Raw genomic sequence first — 23,749 nt, forward strand, 5'->3', positions numbered from 1 at the left:
TACTAAGTACCTAGTCCGTAGTTGGTGCTCAAACCCAGGTTTCTGTGAGAAATATGAGGGAAGATTTGCTGATTAATTTAAACCAAATTCTTACCTTTATCATAGATGGAGTTTTCATAATTCTGTTATTAAGTCTATAAAGGTTGCACTTGTGATATACCTACTGACCTAGACTTAATCTTGGTCAAAGTTGTCATTTTCCTATTAAATGTGTGTGTTATCCATTGTTACATAACAGATTATCTTAAAACTTAGCAGTTTAAGACAACAAACACTTATTGTCTCATAATTTCTGTGGGTCCAGAATCAATAGGTAGCTTAAGTGCCTCTATCTCAAGGGCTCTCACACAGCTACAATCAAGGTGTTGGCCAGGGTTGTGGTCTCATTTAAAGGCTTAGCTGAGGAGAGACTAGCTTTTAGCTCACTTAGTTGTTAGAAGGATTTGATTCCTTGGGAGCTTTTGGACTGCAGGCTCCTTTTCCTCACTGGTTACTGGCCAGAGGCCTTCCTCAGTTCCCTGGCATGTGACTCTTTCCACAGGACAGCTCACAATACAGCAGCTGACATTCTACAGAGTGAGCAGGTGAAGGAAGAAAAGGTGAGCAAGGTGGAATTCAGAGCATTTTTGTTACTTGATCTTGGAAGTGAGAGCCCATCAATTTTGCTGTATTCTCTTGGTAAGAAGTGAGTCACTAGGTCCAGCCCACACTCAATGGGAGGGTATTACACAGGGACATGCATACCAGGAGCCAGGGTGTCCTGGGAGCCATTTTAGAAGCTGCCTATTGCAGTGTGTCACTTGGCTTCCTCATCTACAGGGCCCTGCAACTTGATCCAACCACTGTTTTCTGTATAAGGAAGAACTGGATTATTTTCAATATGTTAATTTCATGGGTTTAGGCATATGTGCTGTAGTTTAATGCGTTTCTCACTTGTTCTTCCTCCCACCCACTCTTCAATTTCTCTTCTCCTTTTGCTCTTCCTTTCTTGCTTCCTCTGTCCTCCTGCTTCTAACTCTACTCACTTCTCTTTCAAGCTCCCTGTTTTCTCTCTCCTCCCTTCTCATACTCTCACGGTCACCTTCCTTTCAGAATCCAAATTCTCTGTATCTGTTCCTGCTACCATGGCCCTTGTTGCTCCTCCATCTGCTCACAGGGACCATGGCCAACCAGCAATTTTAGATGCTGGCTCTTAAGTTTCTGAAGAAAATGATTCAATTCAACTCTTGGGTCTAGTCTTTCTACCAAGTTCCTCTAGGAAGATGACACCATGATGAAGTGAGACAAAGTGTTTTTTATAGAACGTTGAAAATCCTGTTTTAGAAGGTGGGGGGGAGGATTTTTTTTTCTGTGTTTCTCTATGCATAATGTCAGATCTGAATTATATCTAGTGTTGTGTGTTTTATGTTAAATTACTTTAAAAGATAAGATGATGAGAATGATGATGATGATGCAGGTTAAAGTACACCATCATATCACATATCTAAAATTAGTTTTTTACTCCTGATGGTAGTGACTGCAACCTTTGTCTCTGTTTCCAGTATCTAGAATCATCTGAATGAATAAATGAATGAATGAATGAAGCACTATAGCAGAACTAAGTAGATTGGATAGGTTGGCTATTTTAGCCACTGAAGATAGAGTAGAAATAGTTTTCCTGAATCTTACATGAAATCCAGGGAACATATTAGTAGTATCTCATTTGTGTTTTTCAGCCATAGAAGATGCTGTCAAAGAAAGAAGACAAATTTGACCCAGCAGAGAGCACATTTCATATGTGGGATTAATGTGTAGTAATTAGCCTGTTTTGGTCTAGGATGACTGATAGCAATTCCATGGCCCATTTTCCCGATATTAGACAAAGATTCTTGGGGCAAAAATGTGATTAGAATATGTTCAGCTTGATGACATGTATGTTAAAGCTATTGGCACATACCAACCAATTTTATTGCATGACCTATTGCTAGAAAACATCAAAAGTGGAGGTCAAATCATTTGAAGAATAGTTGTTTAGCGAGTTAGAATGAATGAAGTCTTTAGTGAATGCCGGCATCAAATTCTGTCCTAGTTTGTTGCTTGTCATGCCCTATTCTCCATCTGGGGTGCCCCAGGCACTCTTTTTGAGGACACTTGACCTACCAGTCATATTTCAGAAACCACTGATTTGGTGCTTGCTGATTGAGTTTAGACTCCAAGGAGTCCGATTGCTGGATTACATACAGACTAATGACCCATCAGACGCTAAAGGCAAAAGCTTAAAGTGCACTAGTGAATTAAGCCATAGCATTGTCAGAAAGGAAGAATTTATTATGTCATTAAACTTGATTCAATGAGTTTTGCTTCTTTAGATACACTTCACTGAGGGAAAAGTAAGAAATTAATTTGAAACAAGTGTTACCGTTTTTCTTCCACGTTTCCAGGTAAAGGATATTCATGTGAAATTAAGAGACAGAGTATTTCTTTGGGATGAAAAGGGAGCCATTAAAAGGAGTAATAAATTGTGAAAACTGGGCATGACTGCCTAGCCAGCCATGTACTTGTAAGTTCAGAGACTGTGTGCTTCAGTTAGTAAACACAGAGGAAAACTGGGCTTGCCTAATTTGATGACACCCTGGGTGAAGTTGTCAGGGCTTTGCATACAATCTCAGAGATTCATTGATATAAAGATGTCAACAGTAATCATGGTTGATGCTTAGAATTTAATGTGAAACTTAGAATGGGCACAAAATGGAAATCACAATGGAGGTTTCCTGCTTCAAATTTAGGAATTACAATGATATAAAGAATATCTCTTAATGTGAAGATTACCATAAGACATAACAATGTAAGCCATTTGTTGAATCTTCCTACACATACCCCATGGTTGCTTTATAGCAATAGATAAAATGTTTATAAATGGTAACTTGAGGATAATTGAGAAAATTGCAGATTGTTTGTACCTTTTGTAATTTATCAATCAAAGTACTCTGACAATCCTCTCAGGCATTCTAAAATGAATCTCAGTGTTATTGAAGTAAGTGGTAAAAAAAAAAAATAAAAATAAAAATACATCTTATCTATAGTATCAGTTCTAATAATGGAGGGACTTTTAGTATTTATATTCTAGGGAACAAAATATACTTTCTGTTAGTATTATGCAGTGGGATTACAGAACAGATACTGGTCATTGTTTTAACTGAATACATTCCATAGCATATGACTTACGTCAAAAGAAAACGAACTACAAGCGAGGTCCGTGTCCAAGGGACTATTTCAGTTTTATTAGAATTCTGTCCTATCACAGGATATGCAATATTCTGTGGTCTAGATGAACATAGAAACAATAAGCAAAGCAGATTTTTTTTCTTTCATTGACTCCTAAAAGGTGATGGTTTTTTACAGTTTTACAAAGTAAGGATTTTAAAGTCCATCCGATTTGGAATTTTCTCTTTTTTTCTTCTTTTCTGCCTCCCTCTCACCCCATTTTCCTTCCTCCCTCCCACTCTCTTTCCTCCCGCCTCTTGCTTGCTCTTTCATGATGGAGTCACAAAGGTTATTTTTATTTTATTAATAAAATCATTTTAATCTTGGACCATTACCAAGAATAACAGAACAAAACAGCTCCCCTTCTAGTTATTCAATACGCTTAGTGATGCAAGGAATATATATAATATTAGCTTTTCCTTAGGATGTTCCCAAATTTAAGGTAAGACATACTTTGGGAGGAAAGAAAAGCTGAGGTGGAAAATTTGTCTGCTCTTGGTAGAGCTCCAGTCTCCTCAAAAGATACTCCTTCACCTTCTCCCCTACCCCCCACCCCATGCCATAATTCCAGGATGAACATCTGGCTTGATTTCTGTGTCAACTGCTTCTTTGCCAAGAATAGAAGGTTATAAAAAGAGGTTACAGACCAAAGTTACCATGGCTGCCCACAGAGATTTCCTAAAGAACCACTAGGGCCTACTAGGGAGTGTCAAAAAGGAAAACAATTTCCACTCATAAATACCATTTAAACATCTTCATGTATTAGAGAAACTAAGTTTTAATTCATATGTTTACACTTGTGGTCTTTATACCTACCTCATTGAATTTATTGTGGGGGTTAGTTGCATAAATGCATATAAGCTCTTAGAAGAGTGCAGGGAAAAACACTCTATATTTTCTTTCTTCCTTCCTTCCCTTCTCCTTCCCTCCTTCCCTCCTTCCCTCTCTTCCTTCCTTTTTTCTAAGTTCAGTGCTTCTCAAATTTTAATATTCATAAGACTGATCTGGGGATATTGTTAAAATGCAGATATTAAGCCAGGAGGAGGTCTGGGGTAGGCTCCAAGATCCTGGATTTCTAACAAGCACCCGGGAGACCTCACCCATGAATGCCAACCATTTAGGTAGTGACTTACCTGGTGGTTTAGTTTACAACAGTGTCATTAAGTCTGTAAGGTTTTAGTTCTGATTGGGTCATGGTTGTCTTATACTAATGGTCTAGAGGCCTATGTGTGAAAAGTTACATAATATTATTTTATATGTTTCTTGACCATAAACTCATTTGCAATCTTAAGGATTATGTGATGCAGCATAGGAATAACTGTAAAGTGTAATCCATGAGCTAAAGTCTACCCCATAACCCCGCCAACCCTCCAGGTGATTCTTATTTTCCTTTGGGAACCATTGAGGTACTTGGGAGAAACGGGTGCTTTGTAAGAGTAAAAATTTGTTTTGTAAATTCAAAGAACATGTTTGGTTTTGGCAAATTCTGGTTTTATTAAAAGAAAGTGTTCACGATGAAGCCTAATTGGTACCTCTCTGAGAAACCTCTTAAGGATTTTACTGCAGGGAAGGTATTTAGTGAGATCCAGGTGCTCTCCCTGATAAGCAATAGGTAGCTGCAGGAACATTGATTGCACTGTTATTCATCCTGGCACAAGCTGTGACTTGCCAACCAGTGTTGCCTATATTGTTTATTTCAGGTACTCAGTTGTGAATATTATGCACAAGGCTTTTCTCTCTACAAGATTTTCATCCGTTTTTCTTATTGTGTTGCACATATCCTTAGATATCAGTAGGAACTTATCACTCTGATTTAGCATCTTTTCTTGCATTGTAGTTTCTGTTTCACTTGATCCTCTGTAGCCCCCGCTTGATTGTACTGGTTGCTAATACAGGGACAACTTAATTTGGAAAAGCGAACCAAATAAAACTTGTGAAACAACAGCATTTTTTGGTCTGATCCTGCGTCTGTAATGATGAATGGCTATAGAGAAAATCCAGGTGGAAATTAAGATTTTAGAATGATTCCCTTCTGGAAAAACAAACAAACAAACAAGCATTGCACAGATAAAGATAAAAAAATCCAGCAGCACTACTACCTTTTTCCTGAGTGTCATATCCTTAAATTTACCTTAAATATATTATTCTATGACCAGCCCCCCCCAGCAGCTAATTATTTCAAATGACCATGATAGAGATAAGATTTTCCTATTACCTGTGTATTTTTCACTATGCTAACAGCTTATTATCCTGGGATGTGGATCAAATATAATCAGAAGATTGTCTTAAATAAGGAAGCAGCTACAATGCATATGTCTCATGCATGTAATAGACTTACGTAACTCATTCATTGACAGCAACCGTAGACCTTCACTCATTAAAAGTTTAGTTTTCTAGCTTGGGTATCTGGTTTCCTGGCTAACATTATCTTAGAAGCAACAAGTTGAAAGAGAATAAAGATTGCTTTTAGAATAGCTTTATGAGTAACATGGCAGCTTCTGGAAAGGGAGAAGATTTTTTGAAAAGCCTGCAAAAAGACACAAAAATGGAAAAAGAAGTTGTAATCTTAAGTATTTGCTCTGGAGGCAAATGGCTGGCTATATATCAGAGCTATATTACAATACAGTTCAATCATTAATGGCCATAATAGTGGTCTAGAATAATTAAGACAGGCTAAACTTGTCTATGATTTATTCCTATTTTGGGAACAAGAACATTTACTATATAGTCTTAAAACGTTTCTATACAAATTATTTTTAAAATGTGATAGAGGGTGTATTTTTTAAAGAAATAGATCTTTTTTTTTGATGCTGCCAGATAAATCAAGCATTAATGTGTTTTTATTTTTTTTTTCAGTCTAAAGAATAGAATAGATTATGAGTGAAAGAAAGAGGGTTAGAAGTTTCAGTTCCATGACTGTTTCAGTTTTCTATTTATATTCAAACTTTTGTGGAAAAGTAAATCTTATTCTTATCCTGGGAATGGAGTAAAATGGAATTAGGGAGGAATTCTGAAGCAAAGTTGGAGTTTTCAAACTCCACACATCAGCAAACCTGACAGGATTTGTGAGTTAATATTTATCCTGCACCTTGATACCTTCAGATGAAAAGTACTACGCAAATAGCAAGCCCTGTAGACTCTGTGGAATTTTCAATACTTACAGTTTTCTAGCAGGAAACCACCCAAGGGCTTGTTGGAGAGGCGGCTTCTTGTGCAGAATCACAACAGCATTGGTTTATGCTGGTGACAGTTCTTACCTGTTTTCTTTCACAGACTATAGCTAAAGTTTTACATCACCAGTGATGTAAACTATTTTTTCCCTTCGGAATATTTTGGCAGAAACTTTAGGTATGAGTAGCCTGAGTAAAAATTATTTGTAGTCAAGTCCCATGAATTCTGTAAATAGAGTCTATACTACCTGGTACTGGTCACATAAAACTCAAGGTTTGGTCTTGCTGCTACTGCCTGACTCTAACAGTAGCTGCCTCTCTGAGGTGGGTCTCTGAGATGTGCATCAGGCCTTTCTTTACCTGTCGAGCTCAGACAAGGGGAGGCTGCTCTAAAGAACCTTTGTGAGCCGGTGGTATTGTGGAAAGAGGTGTTTATTTATTTACTTTTTTTTTTTTTGTTTAACTGGAAGATAATCCATAATGTACAAACACAGCTCAGAAGGCAAAATAGTACAGAAGAAATCTTTCTTACTTCTGCAACAGTTGCATTAGTTATGGTCTATTATATATTTTTAGAAATCCAGCATTCTAATGACCACAGTTCAACAGTTTAGGAAGTAGCCAAACACTGAAGCAGTGAATTTTGATAGCTCTCTCATAGAAATAGGATGTAGCATTACCCACTTCAGTAAGTAAAAAATAAACTAATAACATTCTGTCTCTCTCTCTCTCTCTCTCACACACACACACACACACACACACACACACACACACACACAGTCTTACACATTCACAAACATACTGGTTCTTGCCCCAAACTTCACATAGAAAACAAAGTTTAAAATTCTTATGAGAAGGGACTAATTTTTTAAAAGTTAGATTAAGACAATAATGAACTGATATTAATAAGTAACTGACAAGTTAATAGTGCTTGCCTAGATATAGAGGTTTAAAGACTTTCCCAAAATGTAAATACCAGTTCCAACTGTGTCTCTGTTTCAGGTATTGTACCCTTCTCCCCACCCCACCTCAGAAACAGAATTATTTTCTCCTTCAGACAAAAAGAGTTTCCATACATGTGGTCAAAATACAAGAAATAGGTATTGGGAAGCTTCAGGGAACCAGAAAGAATAATTACTGTAAGTATAACAGTTAACCTAATATGTAGCATATGGCAAATACTGCCCCAGTCTCCCCCTCACATCTCCTTGTCCTGTCCTTCACTCCACCTGGAATCATACACACAAATGCAGAGTATTTTTGTTGTCTTTGCTTTAGGGTACCCACAGATCATGATCCTTTTTCTGACTACAACTTTTGAAGTGTTTTACTTTCTCCCTGAAGATTTTTTTTCCCCAACACTATTTGCATATAGAGCAGTTGGTCTTTCAGACTGTATTCTATATTGTTGTCTCTGAATCTTTCTAACATTGCAATGCTAGTTGCTGAAGCTTGGAGTTGCCCAGGTGGTAGTTATTAACTGACGTGTCATGGTTCATGGTGAACAAGCTAGGTCAACAAACTTGTTTTTCATCATGGCTGGTTTTAATTTGAAAGGAAGCTTGTTACCTATTTGATAATGCTTCACTGAGGTTCACCTATTTCAGGTAGATTAATAGCTTGTTCAGGGATGAGGAGCCCAGGGGCCCTGTTGTAACCGTGTGCTGTAGGTTCAAGGTTCAAACTTCAGAAAGTATAAAAGTCCTTGTTTGTTTTCTACCTATTTGCCAGCGCATGCCTCAGTGAACTTTTATACTTGGTAACCCTTGAACAGTCACAGGTTTGGTACCTTATAGTCATATTAGAAACTGTGTTATATAATTAAGGAAGAGATGTACCCTGTTAGTATTTTCCAGTTTGGAAGACTTCTCAATTTTGAAGAACATGGAGTTGGTGGGGGTTTAAAAAATATACATATATTCTTGATCATTTGCTAGGAAAAAGATTAAACTCTCAGGTGAAATGTTAAATTCCAGACAAATTTATAAACACGATAGGTAAGTATTAGATTGAAGTAAATAGATGAGAAAAGGCTGTTCATGTCTGAGCCAATTCACAATGGTGACAGATCAATAATACCTAAAAATGAATGTCTATAAAACACATTTATACTACATTTTAAAATTTGTAGTAAATTATTTACTGAAAAATTTTCTTCTTTTTAGAAAGGGGAGTTTTATTGCATTTATTTCCTTTAAGTCATCGATGCAATAGATCAGTGGGCATGAAAGGCATATCAACTGGCTCTATCCATCTGAAGAAGAAAAAAATTCAACCTTATAATGTGATCCTTATGAATCTCAATGCAGCTGAAGTTCCCACTCATATTTTGCTCCTGAAGCATTTAAATTCAACTCTACTGTTTGAAGATTAGACCACAATGGAAATATGATGTCTCTGTACTGAGAGCAGGTTGGCAGTCTTTTAAATTGATGGATTTCTAAAGAAACTCTCAATTTAAAATAAGGATCTGATATTTGGATCTCCTAACCAGTCTGAAATGTAGTTTACCTACATAGATTGGCTATCTAGGAGCTTGTAAACAAATTCATAAATTTGTCATGCTGATTATAGTGTTGGCAAACACAATGGCTGATCATGTTATAAATGTTTATCAACACCCGCACTCACCCACCTGCTAAGAGGTGCTACGCTTTAATGAAATTGTTTGAATATCAAGGCTGGTTGCTAAGATACAATGTTCTTGTTACCAGGGATGTGATGCTTGCAGATTTCTGTTATCAAATAATGATTAGAGATGTGCTAACCTCAAGGTGCTCAGTGCAGTGAAAGGTTTACTGAGCTACAAATTAGTAAACTGTCTGCTTGAGCAGGCACTGGCAGAAGAAGCACGTGCCTCATCCATACACGACTGGCATTTTAAAAGAAGACAAGAGAGGACAAGGAGTGCGGCCATAAACGATGGGTCCTTGAAAGTTTGCCATGGAAAGGTTTTACTTACTCCATTGCCCAGCATGATGTATCTTTAGCCAGCTGAGGAATTTGTTGAAATCTATTGCCAACAACTCCTTTCTTATGAAAAATCTGTTCTTCACATTTCTGTTAATTGGTTGTTATGGAATTATTAACATTAAACACATCACATCTTTTTGTGAGAAATAAAAGTAAATGTGTAATCCCACAGACTGGAAATGTATTTTAACACAAACACATTTTCAGAGATGACACCAGGTTTAAGTGACCTATTGGTATAACTGTCATCTTTTTTGTAATGAATTCTGCCAGTAGTGATCATAAAATGTCATGTAATATTTTATGTTGAGAATTTAGTCTTCCAGAATATTTAATATGATATCAAATATCAATATGTGAGTGTTGAAATGTTTCTTTTTGTTTTCATCTTATCTCAAATAGTACAGTGGTGATGACTGAAGACATATTACCACGTTGGTCTGATAGTTATCTTATTGAATTAGGACCTGAATTGCAGTATTACGCTTATACTGGGAGACTTTGAATACAACACTTTCACACTGAAAAAAATCTATGTGATTTTATGACAGTCCCTGTAATTCCTGAGTGTTCTACTCATAAACAGTAATATTTCAGAAATGTGTGGGTAGCTCTACTTGTAGTGTCATGTATAACTTTTGTTACTTTGTAAGAAATTTCAGTTATTAGGATCACAGATCTAATGGATAGTAAATTGACTCTTGAAAGTTCCACTAATAAAAATGGAAATTGGGCCGGGCGCGGTGGCTCAAGCCTGTAATCCCAGCACTTTGGGAGGCTGAGACGGGCGGATCACGAGGTCAGGAGATCAAGACCATCCTGGCTAACACGGTGAAACCCCGTCTCTACTAAAAAATACAAAAAACTAGCCGGGCGAGGTGGTGGGTGCCTGTAGTCCCAGCTACTCGGGAGGCTGAGGCAGGAGAATGGCATAAACCCGGGAGGCGGAGCTTGCAGTGAGCTGAGATCCAGCCACTGCACTCCAGCCTGGGCCACAGAGCGAGACTCCGTCTCAAAAAAAAAAAAAGGAAATTGTAGGTATATTTTAAAAAAAGGTTTTAAGATAAAATGATTACAGCTGTAACATGTGGGCTTCCAGTAGATCATGAATCCCGGTAAGAGCGGAGACTGAGTCTGTTTTTGCTCACCACTGTCTGGTCATTCCCCAGAAGAATGCCTACACAAAAGAGATGTCCTGTGAATGACTGAATGATACCTACCTCTAGGAAAATTTCACTGATATCCATAGCAGATACTTGGGAGTTTTGTCAGTTAAACTTTCTTGCCTTCTTTATAGAGTATGAAAAGATCTGCAGGAAAATATGACACTATTTTATCTTCATGAAGTAGATTTTATGTATGTCAATTTTACAGATAAGGAAATTGAAAGAATAAGCTAATGAATTTCACAATGTCACACAACCAAAGTGAGGCAAAGCTGGATGCAAAACTCAGGTATTTTGCAAGCCTAGTCCTGTTTTCAGGAACCCCACCTGTCTTTCTGCTATTGTCAGAGCTGAGTGGAGAAGATAGGGCTAACGATTATGTAGCCATGGATGAGAACACATTTAAATTCAGCAAATATTGTGTATCTACTTGGTATCAAACATATAGGTAGTCATGTGAAGGTTAGAAAGAATTTATAAAGCCTTTGTCCATAAGAAGTTTTCAGTTTATTTGTGGAGATATCATAGGTTGGCAAAAAAGAACTAGTGGACCAAATATGAGTGCCAGGGAAAATATGTTTAGCCTGAACTCAATGTGGGTGAGGTTAGGTGAAACCAGTTTAAAGGATAGGTATTTGGGTGAAAGATGGTGGCTCTGTTACCAGTGAGATCTAGCTTTGAATTCTTGTTCTGCCACACACTGGCTACTGTAAATTCAGCCAAATTTCTTAACCCCTGTAAGCTTTTCTCTTTTTGTTACAGTTTTCTCACAGATCACATTAGGTCAGGCAGGTAATGTGCTTCACACATAGTAAGCAGTCAATACATGTAATTCATTTCTAAGACACACTTATTTTGCCCTACAGAATTGAGCTTTCTCACACTTTCTCTAGCCCCAAAATGACTTCTGAAGCTTAAATTTCTCCTCTTTAATTAGATGCTTCGTTTGTTTTTATACTGTCCAAATTTCAGTTCGATGGAACAGATTCATATTTATTGATGAATACAAAAGAGACATTGTAAAAATATTCCCATGTTCTTATCATATGACATTTGCACTTCAAATAGATTTATGAGCTAGCGCGTGGTTAATTATAGCTGTGCAGAGATGGATATGTAAGCATTGCCTGGGCGGGTTTGTGCTGTCGTGGTGGGAGTGACCAGAGCTGGGTGGGGTTATCTGAAGAGACTTGTTCTTTGCCTACTCCTGGAACACTTCTGAGGCTTTAATGAGAAATTAGATCTAAATGTCAGCAGTGGATCCAAAGTCAAGATAATTCAAGTTACAATGTGACACCCTATTTCAAGGAAGGAGTAAGCAAAACAACCCAACAAACATCTTAAAGTTTTCAGGACTGTTGTGCTTGCCAGTGATGCCACATGTACTGACTTTTCTTGGAAATTAACCATTGTTGATTTTAGCAGCACATTTCTCTACTTTCTCTGATTTCTTGTTTTACAATAATTCAATGGTGTTTTCTTTCTTCTGGGCCTTCTCAGTGCTGTACTTGCAGAGTATTTTATCTTTTGTCTAAATAAGAACACTAAATATTTGGCCCACTGGCTCAGAAGCCAGTTTATCTAAGCCAAAAATTGTCTCTACTGTCTAATTTTTAAGGCTATATTTTAAAATGCTTCTTATTCACTAGTGAGAAAATTACAAAATGCACTATTAAAAAAACATGAGGTTTGCGCCACTTAGAGAATGTATTCTATGCACCAAAACACCCATTGTTCATATTTAGAGATGCCCCTAAATATAGATGTACTGAACTACCTACATATAATTCAGATCATGTCAAAGCACAAACCCCTCTCAGTGTGGGGTAGTGTGGGCATTTTGTTATCTACAGCAGCTGTTGCCTCTTTTTGAGGGTGAAAAACCTACTCCTGTTTAAATTTATGTTGCATTGAGCAAGTTGTATTGCTTGTGATTATATGTGGCTCAGCTGTGTCACGTGGCATGACCTGCTATAACCTGCCTTAATGCAGTCCACATGTTGTACTGAATGACACACATTAAAACATTCCACTTCTCCACAGAACTGTGTGAGCAGGTGATTTCTCTAAATGGCAGACACTCGCATGCTTGTATTTTAAACCTCCACCAGTTTAGCTAAAAATATCTTCAAAAGCCCACCCAAAACATTTCCCATGGTTATTTTTGCAAATCGTTGGGTGACTTACAAAGAGCAGGGAGGGATGCATAAGAGGAAGTTTTAAATTATTTACATAATTTGATAGAACGGTGCCTCCTTTAAAAAATCTACTTTGTGGAAGTCACAAAAAAGAACTTTACTTCACATAATAAGAGTCCTAGAGAGGGGACCCAGTCATATGATTATTACCTTGCTGCTGCTTGGATTCTAGCAAGTTGATGATTATATTTCTCATCAAGCTAAACGTAAAAATAATGAAAAGTTACTCTGTCCCAGCAAACAACCCTCATAGGAATGCACACTATTTTTACCAATATTTTTATCCCTCTTGTGTGAGAACAGAGGGCACCATTTGTCCTGAATTCACCTTGAAGTGTTTGGTCAACAGTGATGAAATTTTGTATTGAGCCACTGGTTCATTCAGTGACCAAAGGAACACATTGGTAGCAGAATTCTTCTTATTAAGCAAACTAACCTAAACGAGATCTAACATATATATATATAGTCCTGGTTTCTCCAGCATCATGCTCTTATCAAGTGAGGCAATTAGCCAGTTGTATGGCATGGAAAAGAGATCTGAGCACAGTGAGCAAGCACAGGTCTGGGAGTTGAGCATACTGCTCAGATCCCAGTTGTAGTTCCAGCATGTACTAGCTGGGCAACCTAGTGCAAATCACTTAACCTCTCTGAGCTTTCTCCTCATCTAAAAAATGAAACAGTAACATTCTGCATACTGTGGGATGGCTGTGAAGAGGAAGTTAGCTAAATTATGTGAAGTGCCCTGGAGAATGCTTGATGTATAGGAGGCATTCAAAGCAAATGAGTTGCCATTAGCTTTGTTAAGTTCAAATACAGAAAGATAAAACCAACAACTACTCTTAAGTAGTCTGAGTAAGATAAATCTACACATTTACAAGAAACTCTAAGATCGCCTTTGTTTCTTTTTTTCTAGACATGTTTGAGGCCCCAGTGTATCATTTAAGTCAATTTTTCTGGGCACTTATTTTCTGAGAAATCTTGTTTTGGGTTTCAGAGCTTTTGTTTCCATTCTCCTTTATTTTTATCTAAGTATTTGAAAATGTGAAAGACCAGAAGACAAAGTGTCACAGCAAAGAGAAGAAATAAAACATTTGCTTACTTGAGACATTAATTTTCATGATGTAATGTATACAGTTTTAGCCCAGTGTTGCCAAGATCTCCAATACTGTTTGGCTCACTGAAGAAAAAATACTAGGTTAATTGAGCCTATTAAGAAAGGTAATTATTTCTCAGTAGAGTACCTATTAATGATTAATTATGATTTGGAAAGTGCGTTTGTACCAAGATACGTCCATATTAGGTGGGGCATGGAGGTAACATAGCAAAAACACAAATCTAGTGGGTTGGATTTGGTTGATAGTTAACATAAAGTTGAATGGGAAAATGGCTACTGTATTGGAAAATTTACTCTTTGCCCCTAGAAAAAAGATATAACTAACTTAACAGTTACGGTTCTTTCCTTCAAATAAGAGTATAAGAGTAAAGGTGATATGGAATATTTTTCAGTCATTTCTGAGGCTGTAACTTTGTCATTATTACGAACCATTATTTTCTCATGTGTGGATGAAGTTCACATTTTCCCCGCTTTTAGTAGTTTTCTTTTTTTTTTTCCCTTTGACTTTTGGGGGACTTTTCTCAAGTTAAATATAAGGTTTTTCTGCTTTCTCTCCATATTTACATTTTCTTTGAGCTGCATTTTTTTTTTAACCTTTTATATAATATGTTCTAGAAACAAAATAGTTTACTGCACTTCATCTAATTTGACAAAATTGGAACTAAGCAGCTGGCTTAGTAACTGATTCATAGTAGATGTTCAGTAACTCATATTAAATGGATGAATGGATGAGAAAATGAAGCAATGAATTAAGGAAAGCAGTATGAAAGAAAAATATGGTTTGTAATGAATGCTATATGCCACTGTAATTGTTGTATTTCTCACAGTTATTGTTATGCTGCTTTTTGAGTTTTTCTTGTGACATGCAGCCTTCCATTAATGTATACATTTCCTAGATTAATAATAAACCTGATAAAAGCCTTCACTTAAAAAATGTGAATTTGGCTGGGCACGGGAGCTCACTCCTGTAATCCCAGCACTCTGGGAAGCTGAGGAGAGTGGGTCGCTTGAGCCCAGGAGTTCAAGACCAGCCTGGGCAACATGGTGAAACTCTGTTTCTATAAAAAATTAGCTGGCCCAGCACTTTGGGAGGCCAAAGCGCAAGGATCACGAGGTCAGGAGTTCGAGACTAGCCTGGCTAACATGGTGAAACCCTGTCTCTACTAAAAGTATAAAAATCAGCTGGATATGGTGGCAGGAGGCTGTAATCCCACCTACATGGGAGGCTGAGGCAGGAAAATTGCTTGAACCCGGGAGGCGGAGGTTGCAGTGAGCCATGATCACACCACTGCACTCCAGCCTGGGCAGACAGGGCAAGACTCCATCTCGGGTGGCGGGGGGAGGGGGGAGAAATTGGCTGGGCATGGTGGTGCGTGCCTGTAGTCCCAGCTACCTAGCAGGCTGAGGTGGGAGGATCACCCAGGAGCCCAGGAGATCAAGTCTGCAGTGAGCCATGATAGTACCACTGCATTGCAGATGGAGCAAGACCCTGTCTCAAAACAAACAAACAAATCAAGAAGGAAAAGGAAAGACAGGATAGTTGGTGAGACGAAAGTAACTGGTCTAAGTTTTACATGTAAACATGTTATTTTACTCCTGGAATGTTATACACAGGTCGTAGTCTGAGTTTCATAATAGGGAACACGATTTTCACTAATAAATCACCTTTACGGAAGCACATATGTTAAATGTATGAGGGTAGAAGGTTGGCAGTTTGGTTTGGAAAACTGGCTATAATTTGAAAAGAGCTTCCTGTTAATGTCTATGTTTTATAGAATACATCTACTAGACCTTATCAGTGAAGTGGAAGACACAGAGGGGAGAGTTGTTTCTGAATGGGGAAACTTTGGTAAACCTGGCTACAAAAGTGCATGACTACAATTATAATTTCTTTTTGTCAGGAATGCAATTTAAAATAAATAAGGATAAGCATTCTGTTTATGTATCATCTAGTCTGAGCCCTTTCTTTTACAGGTGAGGAGAGTGAGATGTAAGGAAGTTCTGTTACTTACCCAAAATATCACTAATAGTTTATGGCATAAAATGTCAGCTGTGGTCTCCTCACTCCCAGTCCATTGCAATTATCAGCACCTGACATTTTCTCTCAGCTTATTATGAAATAGTCAAATGATAGCATTTTCAATAGCAAGGTAGCCTTTGTGCTATACTTATTACCTGTCAACACTGAGGAGGAGGAGGACTGGGAAATTCAAGGAAAACTAAAATAAAAGAGTTTATAATGTGACTGAGATTGAAATAATACTCCAGTCAGAAAGCAGTACAAGAAAGGACATACCCCAAACTAACTTACACTCACAGAAACCAAATTGTGCAATTCACATTGAGAAAGGAAAGGGCTGGTGGGGAAGTGAGACTTAATGTAGAAAATGGCTTTTGAAGGGACAATAATGTTTGCATAGTTGTGAGGAAGAAGGATATCCAATTAGGGGGAAAAACCTGATGTGAAAGTATGTATACTGTCAATGGGCCTATTGCACTACTGGCCGGGCAGTAGCCAGGGGTTTGGCAAAAGGAAAACTGGTTTTGATGTGTAGAGACAAGTGAGATTGAACCATATAGTGTGTTGGGAAGATCACAGACTTCAGAGCCAGATACACCTGAGTTTAAAGCTGCATCTTTGCATAAGTTACTAAACACTCTGAGCTCTGGTTTCCTCTTCTGTATAATGAACATGAGACCCACAGAGCTGTGTCAAGATAACGTATGAAGTGTTCAGAGGGCCTCCCGCATAATAGAGGTACAGTAAACATGCCTCTTTACCTTCTGCCTTCCATTGGTTTCTCTCTAATGCATGGCATACAATTCTAAGAAATATGTATCAAATGTGAAGTATATATCAAATAATGTATGTGAGATATATTAAATATATATCAACTGTATAACATGAGACAGTCACTATATTGGTGCTGGGTCTATTACAGAAACAGTGCAGAGAACTGTCCAAGATCAAAAGTATGTTCTGTAGCAGCACGAAAGAGTGAGAATGACTGGGCCATCTAGCTAGAAGTATACAAGCTTCACCAAGTTAATTTTTGGTCCAAAGAACTAGACTAAGTGTTGTGGAGAGAGATGTTTGATTGATCTTTTATTTTAGCCAAAAATTATTTGCAGAGCATGACACAAGTACTTAGCCAAGATCTATCTGCAGAGCATGCCATAAGTACTACATTATGTATCCAGAAGGTGAAATTTAATGATTCCAAGTACATGGATTACTTTTATAGAATAGTCAGTTTTATGAGCACTTAACGTCTATGAAGTATATGTATGAGTATTCTGTGGTTGATATGCTAATTCTTCTTGCTAATTGGAAAAGTGTGCATAAGGACATATGAATTGTGGGAAGGGTCCTATTTACTCTCAAACTTTAAGGAACTTGTATAGAAAAACACTGATTCGATTCAAATGGATTATGGTAATGGGAACAATTTTGGGTGAATTTGGGTTTCCATAACTCCACAAACTAGCCCAGTCTCTCTTTTTTGGCTGATCAATATCAGTCTGTATTTTACTGTCAGCACCAATTCTGTGGGGACAATCACTGCAAGCACGCATTGGCCACATCATACGTAATTAGATGACAGTTTAAAGATTTTAAATGGCACCTGTGACTTGTTGATACATATAAAACAGTTCTCCCATGGATCGTGAAAATAGTAGGTTTTAGGTACTTTTGCTCATTCTCATCCATGGATGTAAACCTAGGATTTTTTATAAACCAGGGGCTATTATAGAATCCTCCCCCTATTTGGAATCATGAAAATAGTTGAACGAACATCATCAAATAGGTATCAATGCATTTCTGCCAAACTGACTTCTTATATCAAAAGGCCCACGTTTAATAAAGGCATAAATGCAACTTACTTAAAAAATATGAGAATTAAGCATTGTAAGAAAAGTAAATCAAAACAAGTAAGAATAATTTCAGTTTAGAAAACCTTAACATGGCAAGTTTCTTTTGTCCCTATAATTCAGTTTTCCCAACATTTTCTGTAACACATGAGTCCCTGAGGGTGAGGCACGTCTGTCTGGAGTTCTTTTGGCTCTGTTCTGTGTATACATATTCCTCAGTTTCCAGAAGTTACAATGTGATTCTGTGTTTGATAATCTGGTATAATAGGCATTGTTGTGGTAAAGAGCTTTCCCTTTATGGAAAGTAATGAGACCACATTTGTTCCTTTTTCACTTTTTCATTTCGACGATGTAAGTGCAGGTGGTGCCTGGTGTTCTTGGGGCCATCTCCCTCAGACTTTATATGTTGAAGAAGTCATATCGGATTTCAGTGTCAACTTTTCAATTTTATTCAAATATTTTGACATTCAGGCACATGGCAGACATATCTTTGCAGAGGTTTTTTAAATTAGGGAAGAGGTGAACTGATGAGAAAAAGTGTCAAGAAAAAATATGTTAATAGATGAAATATTGAAATTTATACTTTTTTCTTTTAAGATTGTGCATGGTGATGATTCCTGATCATGAGGCAGAGAAGTCTATCATTTTTTTTGATCGCATACACTTCTTTTTTGCCCACTAGTGTTTTTAAGATACATATTTTTCATGTTTTTTTCTTTTTCTCAAAACCCTCTATATGTATTTTCTCTTCTCTTTCTAATATATTTTCTACCAGACACCATATGGTTACTTCCCAGACTGTGGGCTTCACAATTTTATTTAGTTTACCTTTACTGCAACATCATTATGATTAAGAAAAAAAAAAAAAAAAAAAAACTAGGGATTTCTTGTGTCCCAGTAAAAGAAGGATCAGCTAGGCTGTGCTGTTTAGCAAAAACCTTCACAGTTCTCATGTGTTAAATTACAAGGTTGGCTGGGTGTGGTGACTCACACCTGTAATCCCAGCACTTTGGGAGGCCGAGGTGGGCAGATCACGAGGTTAGGAGTTCAAGAGTTAGCCTGCTCAGTATGGTGCAACCCTGTCTCTACTAAAAATATAAAAATTAGATGGGTGTGGTGGCACGGCTCTAGTCCCAGCTACTCGGAGGCTGAGGCAGAAGAATCCCTTGAACCTGGGAGACAGAGGTTGCAGTGAGCTGAGATCATGCCACTGCCCTCCAGCCTGGGTGACAGAGCAAGAATCTGTCTCAAAAAAGAAAAAAACAAGGTTTTGTTGTCACTTATGCTCCTTGCCAGTCATAGATCAGCAGAGGCGTTCTGCTCATTGTAATCACTCAGGATCCCATAATCATCTTGAACATTTTCAGGCTTCCTACAAGAGGAAAAAAGAGAGTTCTGAGAGGGTCTGAACTAGAAATTATATGGGCCATCCTATAAGTAGCACAGCTCATATTTACAACACATTACACAGAACTGCTCACATATTCCTGTATAACTCAGGAGAGCCAGGAAGTACAATTCCACCATGTGCTTGGATTGGGGTGTACTGGAACTGCATGAAGTTCTATAGCAGGGAGATTGCTGTGGTACCTTGATGTTAGTTAGAGGTCCTGAGTCTCAGGTGGAAGCATAGCAAGAAGCTTGGCTTTGTTCGGCAGCTCTGAAGATGACTGGCATCTGGTAGAGTCTGCCCTATAGCCAGTGAATCTCTACCATGCCTTTCACTTGCGATTTGGACTCCAAGCATGCAGCACTCTTTTGGCTCCATTCTAAGAATGGAGACAGATGTTAAACACAGGCTTTTGAACTAGAGTGTCCTGGATTTGAAGCCTCAGATCTACCACTTACTGTCCAAGTCTTCTTTGGAGGGTTATCTAATTCTCTGGATATTAATTTCTTCATCTTTAAATTGGGGATAATTATAGTATCAATAAATATCATGTTTATTGTTCACTCCTTTCCCCACATTGACAAAAGTGTAAGCTTTATGAAGGCAGGGATTTTTGTCTATTTTTGCCACTGATTAATTGCTAAGTTATTAGAACATTGTCTAATATATAAAAGGTGCTTAATTTTTGCTGAATAAATAAATAAAAGCAGAGGGTTTTTATGAGCATAGAATGAGGTCATATATCTGAAATCCATTTCAGTGACTGGTACTTATTTAGGGATCAATAGATGGTAGCTATTATTTTTTTACAATTCTAGAAGAAACTGAAGAGATAGGTTGAGGTTTGCAGATAATAGGAGAAATCTTTCCTAGGTCTGTTTATAGCAAGATATATTGCAGGGAAGAGCCAAAGTTAAGTAAACTGTGTGGTGTGTTTGGAGGTCCAATTTGATTTCAAATTCAAGAAATACATTTGTATCCTAGAGAACTTCCAGAACTCTGGGACATTCTTGTGACTGGCATTGTTTTGCAACTGTCCGGCATAATTTTGTTGCTTTTCTTGATGTTAAGACAAACTGGAATAGAGTCGCATCCAGTTGAGACTTCTCTGAGGGCCATGGGGTTGACATCTGTAGTTTCAGGTTTGATAACTCCTTCTTAAATCATCTGACCATCCATCTATCCATCCACTGAATTCAATATTCAGTAAATATTTATCGAATACCTACATTGTTCCATGGAGTGAAACTTTCCTCTAAAGTTTCTTCTTATTGTGATTTTATTTTCTGATAGGATAACAGAGATTTTAACTTTAGTATTTGAAGTAATGACAAAGATTCATAGCTCAGATTACCACAGAACCCTTTTGGCAACCCAAGTGTCCTATTATATGATAGTGCATTCTTTCCCATAGAATGATTATGTATTTTGTACAGCTTTGTGGGTGAACTAAACTGAACTAGAAATCCAGTGAATTTTCTAGCAGATTGAGTGATTATGATGCTCACCCTCCTGTTGTCATCACCTGTGGATAAGGGCTCTGCCCTGATTAGCACCACCACTAAATTTTTGGTGCTAAGTGTAGTTAAATGTCATATCAAGAGTTTAAAACTTGAGAAATTTTAGGAACACTTTTATTTTGAATATTTGTAAATGGTTCAGCATAAATACAAAAAAATTTCTCTGCTGTATTTATTTATGATACTTGTCTGTTGAGAGACAATAATCTTTCTGCTTCTTAATCTAAATTGAACTGCAGTGTACCAATAAAACAAGTCACAACATAGAAAGTAAATTTTCTCTGTATAAATAATTAACTCTTTAAGATTTATTGGCCTTTCTCTATTTCCCCTTTTCTCTGAGTGGTGTAATCCAAATAAAATGTTGCATTCATTCTTGTCTGATAAAATATTCATAAAAGAAACCACTACCTTTGAATTTGGATTAAGAAACTATGAAGAAAACATGATTATGAAAGTTGACCCTTGCGGTGACTACTACCTAAAGCCCATTAGCTGAAACCAACTGTCTGCAGGGAATCAACTTTTACTTTACCTTTATTTTTGTTCCTTGGTTCTTGTTAAAATTTTTATTGCCTTCAAACTCTACTACATGATTTTGAAACAAACAAAAGCAAGTGATTAGTTTGTGTTTTAATCATATATAGGCTATAGTAAGTATGCCAGGACTTTGCTAAAAAATAATCTTGAATGATCTCAGTGGCTTTGGAAGTAATGAGGACAATCAGGAAAGATTTCTCAGTCCCACATGAGCAGATTTTGCTGCTGTTTAAGTAATACTTAGAGTTGAGATTTTGATCTTTTATGGTTGTTTGGCACTCTTTGTCATATGGAGGAAAATGTATCTGAATTGATGCTCAAGGCAAACTCGCTGCCCTGCCCCTTGTTTTTTCATGGGTTCATATTCATGTGTAGAACAATAGGTTTATCTTGACTTTGGCTCTCATCCAGGCTAGAGGATTCCAGCAAGACTAAGAATATTCTGGTGCCCAGTTAGGAAACTGAGTTTACTGTGAGAAAAGTTCTACTTTTAGCATTCTAAAAACTCCAAAGTCTGTAATGATGGACAGAACACAGTAAATGTTCTTAAGAAAGGTAGATCTCGATCTCTGATGCTATTTTTGCCCTTTACAAAAGATCTAAAATGGATGATTGTATAACCAATCGCTTGATTGTTCTTTGGAGTATGTTGGTTGGAGGAACAAATAGTTCTTTGTGCTTTGGCTCATTTTATAATAAGTTTTTAATTTTATAATAATCCTCAGTTCAAAAATAAAACCACCTTTCACCTGCAGGGGAAAGCCTAGCAGAAGAATCACTGGGTCGCCTCTGTTTGCTGGTAACATTTTTGCTGGATAGTGTTACACATATGCTTTAGTGTGTGGTTGACACATTATTTTTCTTGAGAAGCTGAATATTTTGCTTTGAGATCATGCTCTTTATTTTTTTCATATAACAATGTGGTTTCTTTTATAAAATAATGATGAGAATAGAATGTAGCAAAGTAAAGTTTTTTCACCATGTAGGTTCCTTATTTTTTGCTCGAAATAGGTCAATTCACAAAATTTAAAAGTCTAGGAACCAGTGAACTGAACAACACTAAACCTGGAAAGAAGTCTTCTATTCCAAGTGCAGCCAGATTCCTCCCTTCTGATTTCTGGGGTTGATTGTCTTGGTAAGGCTCAGTATCATCATCTGTCGTATCCCAGCCTAGTCAAATGGTATTGCAAGGGTTAGGGTTCATATGTAGTATTTTAAAGGAAAAAAAGAAAATAGTTAAATTTGACTAGAACAGCAAGCCCAAAGAGGATCTGAACCAACAGGAACTGACATGGCTTTTGTAGCTGAAGTGTCAGCATTTGACTGCCTTGTTGTAGGGTAGACACATTTTAGTGTTAGTGTCAGGGTTTTGAGTAATTCTTATTTCCTGACGTGAATGAGTCCCTGAGTATTTCAAGACAGTTTTTCTTTACGTATTATCCTGTGGTTGAGTATTATTGGATGAGTTATTTCATTTTACTTATGAAATGATTATATTTACTGGTTAGACTTAATGAACCCTGGAGAAAGATGTAAAACTCTGCATATATATTTGCATTACATATTTTAAATTAGATGTCTAATGAGAAAATTTAGAAACAAGTGAAAAATAAAATGAAGAGTTTACACTCCTATTCCAAGAAATGACAACTGTTAATGTTTTGTGACACACTCTTCTGGTCTACTTTGTGCATCTGTTTAAACACTTGGGATCATACTGTATATAATATTTTGTAATCTGATCTATTTTTGATATTTAACAACATGTAGTGAATATTGCTTTATATCCTTTATTGATCTCCAGCAACAAGAGTTTTAATGGCTGCATAATATTCTTTCTTGTGTTTCCATCTTTTTGGATATTTAGTTTGTTTCCAATGTTTCATACTAGCAAATAATGCTTTAATGAGTATCCTCATATTCACACTTGATTTTTTTTTTTCTTAGAATGGCTTCCAAGAAGTATAATGAATATCCTACTTCTGGGTTGAAGGGTGTGCATGTTTTAAAGAGCTGGAGAAATCTTTAAACATTTTATGAGAGGGAACAATAAAATTAAGATCCTGTTTTTGAGGCATAAATCACAATCCAGATTAAATGGATGGCCAGAAAACATTTATATTTTCTGCTGGAAATCCTAGGAGTCCAAGAAAAGGAATTATATGGGGGAAAGAATAAAGAACTGAGCTGTAACTTCAGTGTGACGAGATAGGAATGTGGGAGAGCAGGAGAATATTGACTTGCTAGTGCTTGCAGTGAGGTTGGAAAATGTTGACATAGATGATCACATTTAGTGGTACTATCTATATTTACAGGATTAAGAACTACTTCAGAATAAATAGAGTAGTCCAACAAGGTGGACACAAGATTAGTTACATAGTATTGATTACATGGCATTCAATTTATCTATGCCTGAGAAATTTCAGGTTGCACCTGCTGAGTTTTTGTGTGTTTCACAGAAAATATGAAGTTTTTTGGTGTTGGTAGAGGCAGTTTTTCACTCTGAGTTCAGTTGATGAAGAAGGCTCTATTAAAAGAGTGACTGGGGATGAAATACATGTC

Source organism: Piliocolobus tephrosceles, chromosome 11 (assembly GCF_002776525.5).
Source record: "Piliocolobus tephrosceles isolate RC106 chromosome 11, ASM277652v3, whole genome shotgun sequence".
In the NCBI taxonomy this organism is placed as follows: domain Eukaryota; kingdom Metazoa; phylum Chordata; class Mammalia; order Primates; family Cercopithecidae; genus Piliocolobus; species Piliocolobus tephrosceles.